Raw genomic sequence first — 11,099 nt, forward strand, 5'->3', positions numbered from 1 at the left:
GCCCACCGTGGAGCCCAACACAAGGCTTGAACTCATGACCCTGAGATCAAGACCTGAGCTAAGATCAAGAGTTGGACACTTAACCGACTGAGTCACCCGGGCGCCCTTGAACTGGATTTTTTATTACCGTTGAGTTGTAAGAGTTCTTTATATATTCTGGTTATTAATCCCTTATCAGATACAGAATTTGCAAATATTTTCTCCCACTCTGTGGGTTGCCATTCATTTTCGATAGTTTCTTCGATGCACAAAAGTTTTAAATTTTGATGAAGCCTAATCTATTTGTTTTTTATTAAATTGCCCGCGCTTTTGACGTCATATACAAGAAATCACCGCCAAATCCGTCATGAAGCTTTTCCTCTACGTTTTCTTCTAAGAGTTTTATAGTTTCGGCTCCCGGGTTAGGTCTTTGATTCGTTTTCAGTTAATTTTTGCATGTAGTGTGAGACAAAGGCCCAACTTCACTCTTTTGCATGTGGAGATCCACTTTTCCCAGCACTGCTGGTTGGAAGAACCGTCCTTTCCCCACCAGATGGTCTCGGCATCTGAATTGGCGGCCGGCAAGCACAAGAAAAGATGCTCCACATCATTACTCACCAGGGAAATGTAAGTCAAAATTAGTGAGACACTGACTCACACCCACTGGTGTGGCTATTTAAAAAAAAAAAAGACATAAGAACAAGTCCTGGGGAGGATGTGGAGAAGTTGGAGCTCTCATCCATGGCTGATGGGGACATAACATGATGCTCTGGAAAAATCTGACAGTTCCTCAAAAGATTAAGCATAGTCACCGTGTGACGATTCCACTCCTGGGTACACAGTCAAGAGAAATGAAAGCAGATGTCCACCCAGAAACTTCTGTACAGTTGTCCAGAGCAGGATGATTCCTAGCAGCCAGAAAGTAGAAATCGCCCAAATGTCCATCACTGATGAGTGGATAAAAAGAAGCGGTCTACCCAAAGGATTGTATTATTCATCCATAAAAAGGAATGAAGACGTGACATCTGCTACAACTTGGATGAGCCCTGATAGCATTATACGAAGCAGAAACAAGCCAGACGCAAAAGGCCACCTCCTGTATGATTCCATTTATATAATATATTATATATCTCTAAGTCTGTAGAGATAGAAAATACGGGGGAGGGTGTTGTTTTTTAGTTTATTTATTTTTTAATGTTTCATTTTTGAGAGAGGGGTGGGGCAGGGAGGGGCAGAGAGAGAGGGAGACACAGACTCCAAAGCAGGCTCCAGGCTCTGAGCCATCAGTACAGAGCCCGATGCAGGGCTCAAACTCACAGATTGTGAGATCACGAAGCTAAAGTTGGATGCTTAACCAACTGAGCCACCCAGGCACCCCTAGTTTAGTTATTTTTGAGAGAGAGAGAGATCATAAACGGGAGGGGCGTAGAGAAAGAGGGAGAGCGAGAAGCCCAAGTAGATTCTGTGCTGTCAGCACAGAGCCCGATGTGGTGCTCGAACCCATGAACGATGAGATGACCTGGGCTGAAACCAAGAGTCAGACGCTTAACTGACTGAGGCACCCAGGTGCCCCTGAGACAGAAAACAGGTTAGTGGTTGCCAGGGAGAGGGGGTTGTGAGGGGTAACTGCTGAAGAGTACAAGGTTTCTTTTGGAAAGTGATGAAAATGCCCTAAAATTGTGACACTTGTGCAACTCTATGAATTTACTAAAAACCATTAAATGTACACTTGACATGGATGAATTGTATGTGATTTATATCTCACAAAAGCTATTAAAAAATACAATGGGGGGCACCTGGGTGGCTCAGTTGGTTGAGCATCCAACTCTTGATTTCTGCTCAGGTCATGATTCATGGTTCCTGGGTTCAAGCCCTGCGTCAGGCTCAGCACTGACAGTGCGGAGCCTGCTTGGGATTCTCTCTCTCTCTCTCTCTCTCTCTCTCTGTCCCTCCTGGACACTTTCATTCTCTCTCTCTAAATAAATAAATAAACTTAAAAAAAAAATACAGTGGGGGCTCCTGCCTGGATGGCTCAACTGGTTAAGCATCTAACTCTTTTTTTTTTTTTTTAACGTTTATTTTTGAGAGAGAGGGCACGAGCTGGGCAGGGGCAGAGAGACAGGGAGACATAGAATCAGAAGCAAGCTCAAGGCTCTGAGCTGTTAGCACAGAGCCCAACGTGGGGCTCGAACTCATGAACCGAGAGATCGTGACCTAAGCCGAAGTCGGACGCTTAACCAACTGAGCCACTCAGGTGCCCCAAGCATCCAACTCTTGATTTTGGCTTAGGTCACGATCTCACCGTTTGAGGGATCGAGCACCAAGTCTCAGGCTCTTTGGGATTCTCTCTGCCCCTCCCCCTGCTCATGCTCGCTCGCTCGCTCTCTCTCTCTCTCTCTCTCTCTCTCTCTCTGAAAATAAATATTAAAAAAAAAAAACAACCAATGATCCAAGCTGAGAGGTGTCTGGCGACACAGAGCCTGGGTCCCCAACCCCGGCTAGGTCAAGCAGAGCTTCAGGGAGGAAGTACCATCCTGTGTAGAATGAATTACCTCCATGAAGCCCGTGGTGGTGGACAGGTGTTCAGGCAGGGGGAACAGCATGTGCTAAGGCCCGTGATGAGAGAGAGCCTGGCCTATTTGGACAAATCCAGTAGAGCTGGAACCATGCGTGGGAAGTAGGGAGCCAAGAGGTGAGACCAGAAAAGCAGGCGTGGCTTGACCGCAGTAGGCCGCTCTCTGCTGGAGCTTGGACTTACCCCAAGGGCAGTAGGAAGGCTCTAGGAAGCTTTAACAGGGAACGGACGGGGTCAGACGGCACCGTGACGGGCACCCTGGGAACTATAGCACCAAGGAGCGATGTGGGGGGACATCTCTTGGCTGCCTCTCTGGCTCCTATCCCCACTTCTTTATCCCAGACTGGACTCCTCCTTTCTCAGGATTCTGGGTTGGGCGAGACTGACCCCACATCCCTGGCTTTAGACTTGAGCCCTGATTGGTTTAAACGGATCAGTATATATCCCTTGTCTCCCTGCCCCACTACCTTGATTGGAGACTAGACCCATGACCTCCTTCCAGCCATCTGAGACCATGAGGCATCATCTTAGGGTCGTGGTGGGCAGGGTGAGGAGGACACGGGTCACTTTTACCAGGATGCCCTTAGAATGGCCCCTGTGCTGAGGAAGCAGAGCCAGACATGGGGAAAGGAAACCCAGTTCCTATCATAGCTGAAGCCTGGATCGAGCCTTGCCTGAAAGGAGAGACTGCTGGACTCCTGAGTTATACGAGTCAGCTGAGTGACACGAATCAATAAAGTTCTCTTTTGCATTCGTTTAGGTAGGTTTTCTGTTACTACAAAGCGCTGGACAGAAGAGACTCACAAGGCACAGGTTGCCCTGGAAAGTCCCAGAAGACTGCCCAGAAATGCTAGGGCAGAACTCTGAAAGAAGAGAAGGAGGTAATTAGCAAAGGAGGTGGAAAGGCTGTCATGGAGAGGAATGGATCATTTGTACGGTGTCTTTCCTGAGGATCTGCTAATGACATTCATTCATCATCAGTACCAGGAAGGCAGGTGGCCGGGGGTGGATGTCATCAGCCCGTCGGGGGGGGGGGCCCTCACCCCCGACCCACACGGAGCATGAGAGGGGCCGAATGGGCCCTGCCGCCGAATTAGCTCATCCTCCCTCGCTGCTCCCCCCCATCCAAGGCGAGGCCCCAGGGGGCAGATGATCGGCCCACGGCCACACAGCAAGTGCTCGGACCTGGAGCCCAGGCGTGCTCTCCCCCGGGCTGAGTCCTTTCCACTCACCAGTCCGGAAGCCACGAACCTTCCAGGGCCGAGTCTGGGAACAACTGATGTCATTGCTTTTGAGACAAAGCTCATTTACCCCATCTGGAATTCACCGCAGGCTCCTTTGCCCTGCTCCTTACCCGTGGGACCCCTGGCTGTGGCTCCTGCCTTTTCACTGTCGCGGCCTCATCAAACCCGTCAGTGGGTGGCCTCGCTGACTCCTAGCCGGGTTTGACCTCCACGTAATGAGCCTCTCCAGGCCCCTAGGAACTACTCTTAACGCGGATCATCCAGAGGTTTCTGCACCAGGGTCATTCAGAGTTATTAACAAGGCGGTGTTTACTCCTCCGGAGGGGCTGGCTGGGGACCGTGACCTTGCCGCAGAGCAGGTGAATCGGGGGCCACTCGGGCAGTAAAGGGCCTAGTTATTATAGGGCTTCCCCACCCGCAGTCTCAGAGACCAGGTGGAGACAACCAGGAAGGGGCAGGGTGGGGTGGGGCTTGGCCTCCCCCAGGCCATGAGTTCACGTGCAAGGAGCCCAAGTTGCACCTGCCCCTCCCTCCGCGCGTGTCTTGCGTCTCTTCCCCGGCCCGTGAGGGTCACCGAAGGGCACCCGGGCGGGCTGCTCGGCGTTGGTGGGCTTCCTTCAAGGGGAGCCAGGAGCAAAAGTGGCTGGGGCGGGAAGCCCCAGGGAGATGGGGGCTGTGAGTCCAGGAAAGACGTTTCGGGAACTCCACCCCCAAACTCAGCCCTGTGCCTCCCGCCTACAGGTGGAGCTTTTCCCATGTCCTCATCGACAACATTCCCGAGACCCACGGGAAGGCCCAGTCTGAGCCCCCGCAGCGGGCGGGTCGTGAGAGGGCGGGAATCCTGTGCTTGGCACGGACTTCCCTGGGCTGGGGGTGGGGTGGGGGCGACGGGGTGCCCACCGTCAGCATGTCAGGATATTCCTGACGTCCCGAGGCCACCGAGAACGAGGGCTTTAAAGATCCACTGCGGGTGATGGTTATCCTGTTTGCTGGACCCCGGGAAGGGGGCTGTCGGGCCCCACCTGCAAAACTTCAGGAGGCCAAGAGCAGTCCCCACCCCCAGCTCCCCCAGGGCTCACTCATCTACACAGCAGTAAGTCCTTGGTAGCCCCGGATCGTGCGGACCCCCTGCCTTCTGCCAGCTGGGAAACCGGAGTAACACAAACTAAGCGTGGGGCTCAGCAGAGCGCACGTCTCTCCGTAGCCAGATTCAGGGATGTTTCTGTGCTACAGAGTGAGCTCCCAGGCTGCGGGTCAGACAAGCCTGACTTGAATCCCTAGGGCCGGTCAGCAGCTGTGTGGCCCAGGCTCGGCCGCTCAGCCTCTCCGGGCCTCACTGCTTAATTCACAGGATCCTGCGAGAGCTCCGGGGCTGATGGCACGAGAAGCCCTCGGCCCGCCGCCAGGCACCCTGCGAGGGTGCCGGTGAGTGGTGGCTGTGGTGGTTACCCGGGGACCTGCTCTTTACCAAGTTCAAGTCTGAAAGCAAGAGAAGCTGAGGGATTGCAAGGGAAGGAAGGTGTCCTGCTTCCATCCCGGTCAGTTCTGACCCTTCGAGACTGGACCCCGACCCAGAACCGTTACAGCACCCAGTGGCCCAGCTGGAAGGAACCTCAGAGCCCCGCGCTGTACAGACAGGGAAACTGAGGTCCAGCGGGTGACAACAGCTGTCTAGGTCTGCACCGGAAGTTAGTGGACCTGGGCATTATGGGATTCTGTATGTGGCTGACCTCAAGGGGACGGATGGACTTCATGTCATGGCCAATGAGGAGGTGAGGGGCTGGGGGGGTCACCACCGACCCATTTATCGCTGTTGTCTGAGCTTCCCGTCTGGGCTGGGCCCAACAGGGTGCGTGTGGTCCAGCCTTCCTGGGGCCCCTGCGTTGGCTCAGGGGTAACTGATGTGTGGGGGACCAGGCCCCCAGAGGCCATCGGGGGCTCTTCGAGGAGCCACCCCTTGGATCTGCCCAGGGGAGCCCATATCCTGTTCCCTGGCCCCGGCACCCCCTGGGATGAGGAGGGGCTGGGCCCGGCTCAGAAACCAACAGGCATCTCGCTGATGCCCTGGGGACAGGCCAAGTGGCGGGCAGCTCCCTGGCATTGAGGGTGGTGATGGGCTCCTGGCCTTGGGCCTCCAGAAGAGCTGCTCCTCCGCCCCCGCCCCCCCACCCCTTGCTCTGATCGTCTCCGAGCTTGACCCTGGGGGAGCCCGCTGATTCCTGGAGGCTTCACCCTGCATCTGGCAGAAGCCACGGGAGGTGGCATCTCCTCTCTGCCATCTGGAAGGGGGGCATGTGGAGGCTTCTCGAATTGTGTGGTTGGTGATATTTGGCGGGTCAACCCAGTTCCCCTTTCCTGAGGGCAGACCTCAGAAGCCCTGAGTATGTGACTTGCTCCTCGTTGGCCAGGGCTCGTTGGACCGGGGCAAACACCTGACTCTCATCGGCCAATCAGACCCTCTGTCCCAGAACCGGGCCCTGTGACTCACCAGTCGGTCTGGTGGGCAGGTGCTGGAGGGAACACGAGACCCAGGCTGGGGCAGGAGGCGCCGGGGAGGCTGTCTGCAGACAGAGAAAGTGCCCGGGTATTTTATCGGATCCCACCCCAACGCCCCAACAGTCACTCCCCATCCTTCTGGAAAAAGCACCCGGTTCCTGGGGGAATTTCCCACCCCACGTCCGGTGTGGGCCCGAGACCCCGGCACAGCCCAGACAGTCTCTCTCAGGACTGCACTTCGAGCACAGACAGGGCCGCAGAGGGGGAGACGGGGACCCGAGCTGATGGCTGCTTGAAGACACTGTTTTTCCTCGTTTTTGCCGGCGGGTCCCACATCCTGGAGATCGGGGGACCTGCCCCCCAGTCCCCTGACGCTTCTGTGTGCACACACATTGCCCCTTCTGCTGCCCTCAGCTGCTTTGGTCTCTGTTCCCTCCCAGGGGTGCCCTTACCCTCGGGTGCCCTGGCTTGTCTCCTGTCCTTCAAATTGGCCCACGCTGAGACAGCAGGCAACGGGTGGCCAGCCGTCCACTTGTAGGAAGAGCCTCACTTTGAGAGCCTCGCCGAAGGCCGCAGTGGGGAAGGTGAAGTTCAGAGAGGGTACGTGCCCCCGGGCTCGCGGGGCAGAGAGACTGTGAGGCCCGGAACAGTCTGCCTGTTAGGGGTTGTCCTTCGGCAGGATGGCCACGAACTCCCGGAGTGAAGAGACCTCCTCTCTCTTCCGGGGCATCCGAGAGAACCGAGGGGGGAGGCCTTTACCCCCAGGCCAGATGGGCTCGGCACCTGTTTCTTGTTCCGAATGTGCCCGCTCAGCTGTTCCACGCCTCCTGCCACCAGAGAAAGCGGCTCCGACCCGGGGCACCGTGGTCCCCGCTTACACATGAGGACACCGAGGCCCAGAAAGGCCACATGCCTGAGCCCGGGTCCCACCGGCGGGACCAGCACGCGGGCTGCTGGTTTCCATGCTTTCCACAGATGGTTCCATTAAAGCATTGCTTTCCCCCCTTTGTCAATAACAGTGTGGATATTATTAAAATAAAATATTAGTCATCAGTAACAACAGCCGATCTTTACTGAGTAGTGCAAAGTACTGACTTGATTCTTCTGTCAAAACTTTTAAAATTTTTGTTTTGAGAGGGAGAGCGGGCACGCCTGAACGTGCCAGCAGAGGAGGGGCAGAGAGAGAGAGAGGGAGAGAGAGAGAATCCCAAGCAGGCTCTGCACCGCCAGCATGGAGCCGGACGCGGGGCTCGAACCCACGAGGCGCACGATCATGACCCGAGCTGAAGTTGGACGCTTAACAGACTGAGCCACCTAGGCCTCCCCCACGCTTCATTCTGAGAATGGCTTTGTGGGGGAGGTGGTATCTTTGTTACGCCCATTTTCCAGGTGTGGAAACTAAGGCTTAAGGAGTTTAAGCAACTCGCCTCAGGCCACATCACCAGTAAGTGGCTTCGGGGCTGTGCCAACTGCTTCCCTCAACGGAGAGGAAGTGATTGGCCCCTTCCCCAGGCCCCTAAAACACGAGGCTGGCCAGAGGGCCCTCTGACACGGGTGGATGGTCCTTCCTCTCTGAGCCCAGAGTCCCCTGGTCCTCTCCGACTGCCATTTTCCCTGAGTGGGTAGTCATTTACTTAGGACTAATGATGCAGCAGCTCCTGGGCAGGCAAGATGGGCGGGTCAGACCAGAGAATTCTCTCGAAGGAACATCGGGAGGCTCGCGGCCCAGGCTGACCCTTCCTCCCGTGACTGTGACCCACAGCACGAGGGTTCACGCCACTCTCTCCAGCCACGCCCGAGCTTGCCTCGACTCCTCCCAACACAGTGCTCCAGCAGCCACCGTATGGGCATGAAGCATGTTGTAGGGACAGGGCGGATCCGCTCAGTTGAGCCCAGTGCAAGGTTATGGAGCTCCGGTGGGTGGGCTCTCTCTAGCCACGCCCACCCTGTGAACACACCTTCTGAAGGTTGACTGCTTTACCTCCATCCGTCTAACCCTCGTGGAGGCTCAGTGTTGCCCCACTTACCTTGAGGGCATGCTCTCCCCATCATTTCTCCCAGGGGGGTCGGACCCATAAAGCAGTGGGTTCCTCGTGGTTATTTATTCCACAGGACACCAATTTTTCAAATGCTAATGAGAGTTAAGGGGGGAGGGGACAAAAAGGTGTGCTGGCCAAATAAGTTTAGAAAATACTTCAATAGAATAGATTCCTTCCCTGCAGGACTTCTCAGAGCCTTTATGGTACTAACATACACCTTGACTTCCGGAGGGAGGGGGTTTATAGCATGGCGATTCCCCACAAGCAGGGGAACCCTCCTCTTCCCGTGGGACACATATTCCGCACAGACTGGTGTTTTAGGAGGCACTGAATTACATACATTTAACAATTCTTTTTTACTGGAGAAAAATATGTTAAAAACTACTTAATTAAAATACTCAATGACGTACATACGTTTTTTTTCCCCCCCTCACATAGTTGGGATCATCCTATAAGTTTTTGAAATGTGTGTGTGTGTGTGTGTGTGTGTGTGTGCTGTAAACAGATCTACACCATGTGAGTAGCTTTCCAGCCATGCTATAATATGGTGTAGAAGTCCACGGTTTGGTAGGTGAATCCCTCCTTTGGGATATGCAGATGACTTCCGTTTTTTTACTGTCGTTATTATAAACGCTGCTGCAGTCACATCTTTGAGGCTTGACATTTGTACAGATCTCTAATTGGTGGCTGAGGATAATTTCCTAGAAATGGAAGTGCTGAGTCAGAGAATATGGATATTTATTGTCAAAGTGTTCTTTAACAGGACGTACCAACTTGCACCCTGCTTGGCGATGTCCGGATGCCCATTTTCTGGCTCCTTTGCCAACACTGGGTATGTTTATTAACTTTTTGTTTGTTTGTCTTGGCCGATTTGTATTGTGCTTCTTTGATGGCTTGTGAGGGACAGCTTTCCTGTGGACTGGCCACTTGCATTTGCTTTCGTGTTGTCTAACCGGGTTCTTTCCCCAACTTTCTAATGAGGGCTCATCTTTTTCTTGGTGGCTTAGAAAGTTTTTTTTTTTTTCAACGTTTTTTATTTATTTTTGGGACAGAGAGAGACAGAGCATGAACAGGGGAGGGGCAGAGAGAGAGGGAGACACAGAATCGGAAACAGGCTCCAGGCTCCGAGCCATCAGCCCAGAGCCCGACGCGGGGCTCGAACTCACGGACCGCGAGACCGTGACCTGGCTGAAGTCGGACGCTTAACCGACTGTGCCACCCAGGCGCCCCTGAAAGTTTTTTTTTTTATGTTTATTTATTTTTAAGACAGAGACAGAGACACAATGTGAGCAGGGGAGGGGCAGACACACACACACACACACACACACACACACACACACACAGAATCCGAAGCAGGCTCCGGGCTCTGAGCTGTCAGCACAGAGCCCGACGCGGGGGCTCGAACTCACAAACCGCGAGACCATGACCTGAGCCGAAGTGGGAGGCTTAACCGACTGAGCCACCCAGGCGCCCCAGCAAGTTCTTAATAGGTTGAAGGTATTAACTCTGCGTCCTGTGCTTGTGCAAAGCATTTTTGATCATCATAAACTCACCCCCCCATGAGAAGACCAGATTAGCTTATGAGATAGGAAGTGATCTGCTAAAAGCCACATGGTGCTTGAGGGACAGGACCAGGCTCGGGGGGAGGGTGTTACGTTCCACGCTGGAGGTTCAGTGGGACCCCTCCTCCTCCCGGATCCCCCTTCCACTGGGTCAAATTTCAGCACCCCCACCCCCCGCAGCTGACACTGCGCTGGGCACCCTCCCCACTTGCGCCCCCAAACCACCCGAGGCCTGTGGAAAGGAAAGGATTTCCCCGGACACACCTCTTTATCATATAAAGTGCCCGCAACCCCAAGGACCAGGGGGGCTGGAGTTCACCCGGGGGAGCCAAGAAGGCTCCACGGAGGTGATGTTTACGTGGAGACCTGAAGGGACATCAAGTAGCACTGCCCATCATGTGCAACTTTTTCAACGTTTATTTATTTTTGGGACAGAGAGAGACAGAGCATGAACAGGCGAGGGGCAGAGAGAGAGGGAGACACAGAATCGGAAACAGGCTCCAGGCTCCGAGCCATCAGCCCAGAGCCCGACGCGGGGCTCGAACTCACAGACCGCGAGATCGTGACCTGGCTGAAGTCGGACGCTTAACCGACTGCACCACCCAGGCGCCCCCATCATGTGCAACTTTTAAGTTTCTGGTAGGCACTTAAAAGTTAAGACACCGAGGGGCTCCCGGGTGGCGCAGTTGGCTGAGCGTCCAACTGTGGCTCAGGTCATGATCTCGTGGTTCGTGAGTTCGAGCCCCGCATCCGGCTTACTGCTGTCAGCGTGGAGTCCGCTCTACTTTGGATCTTCTGTCCCCCGGTCCTCCCCCGCGCCTGCTCTCTCTCTCTCTCTCTCTCTCTCTCTCTCTCTCTCAGAAATAAATAAAGCATTAAAAAAAATTAAGGTAGTGAAACTTTACATCCAAAGTATTACCAGTTCGATATGCAATTAACTTTTGAAAAATAGGAATGAGATATTTTTCGTTCTTTTTATTTTGTACACACCTTCAAATCTCTTTGGGATCTGGCGACCTTTCACGTGCTCAGTGGCATTTGCATGGAGGGGTCTCTGTGTTGGACACGGCACGCCTAGGCGGTCGCTACAGCACCGGAGGGGACAACAGCCCTGGCAGAGCAAAGTCAATGAGCGGCGAGTCAGGAGAGAAGGCGGCTCAGAGAGGGCAGTGGCTGGATTAGCCTGGCTGGGGGTGGGGGATGG

Source organism: Prionailurus bengalensis, chromosome D4 (assembly GCF_016509475.1).
Source record: "Prionailurus bengalensis isolate Pbe53 chromosome D4, Fcat_Pben_1.1_paternal_pri, whole genome shotgun sequence".
Lineage (NCBI taxonomy): Eukaryota > Metazoa > Chordata > Mammalia > Carnivora > Felidae > Prionailurus > Prionailurus bengalensis.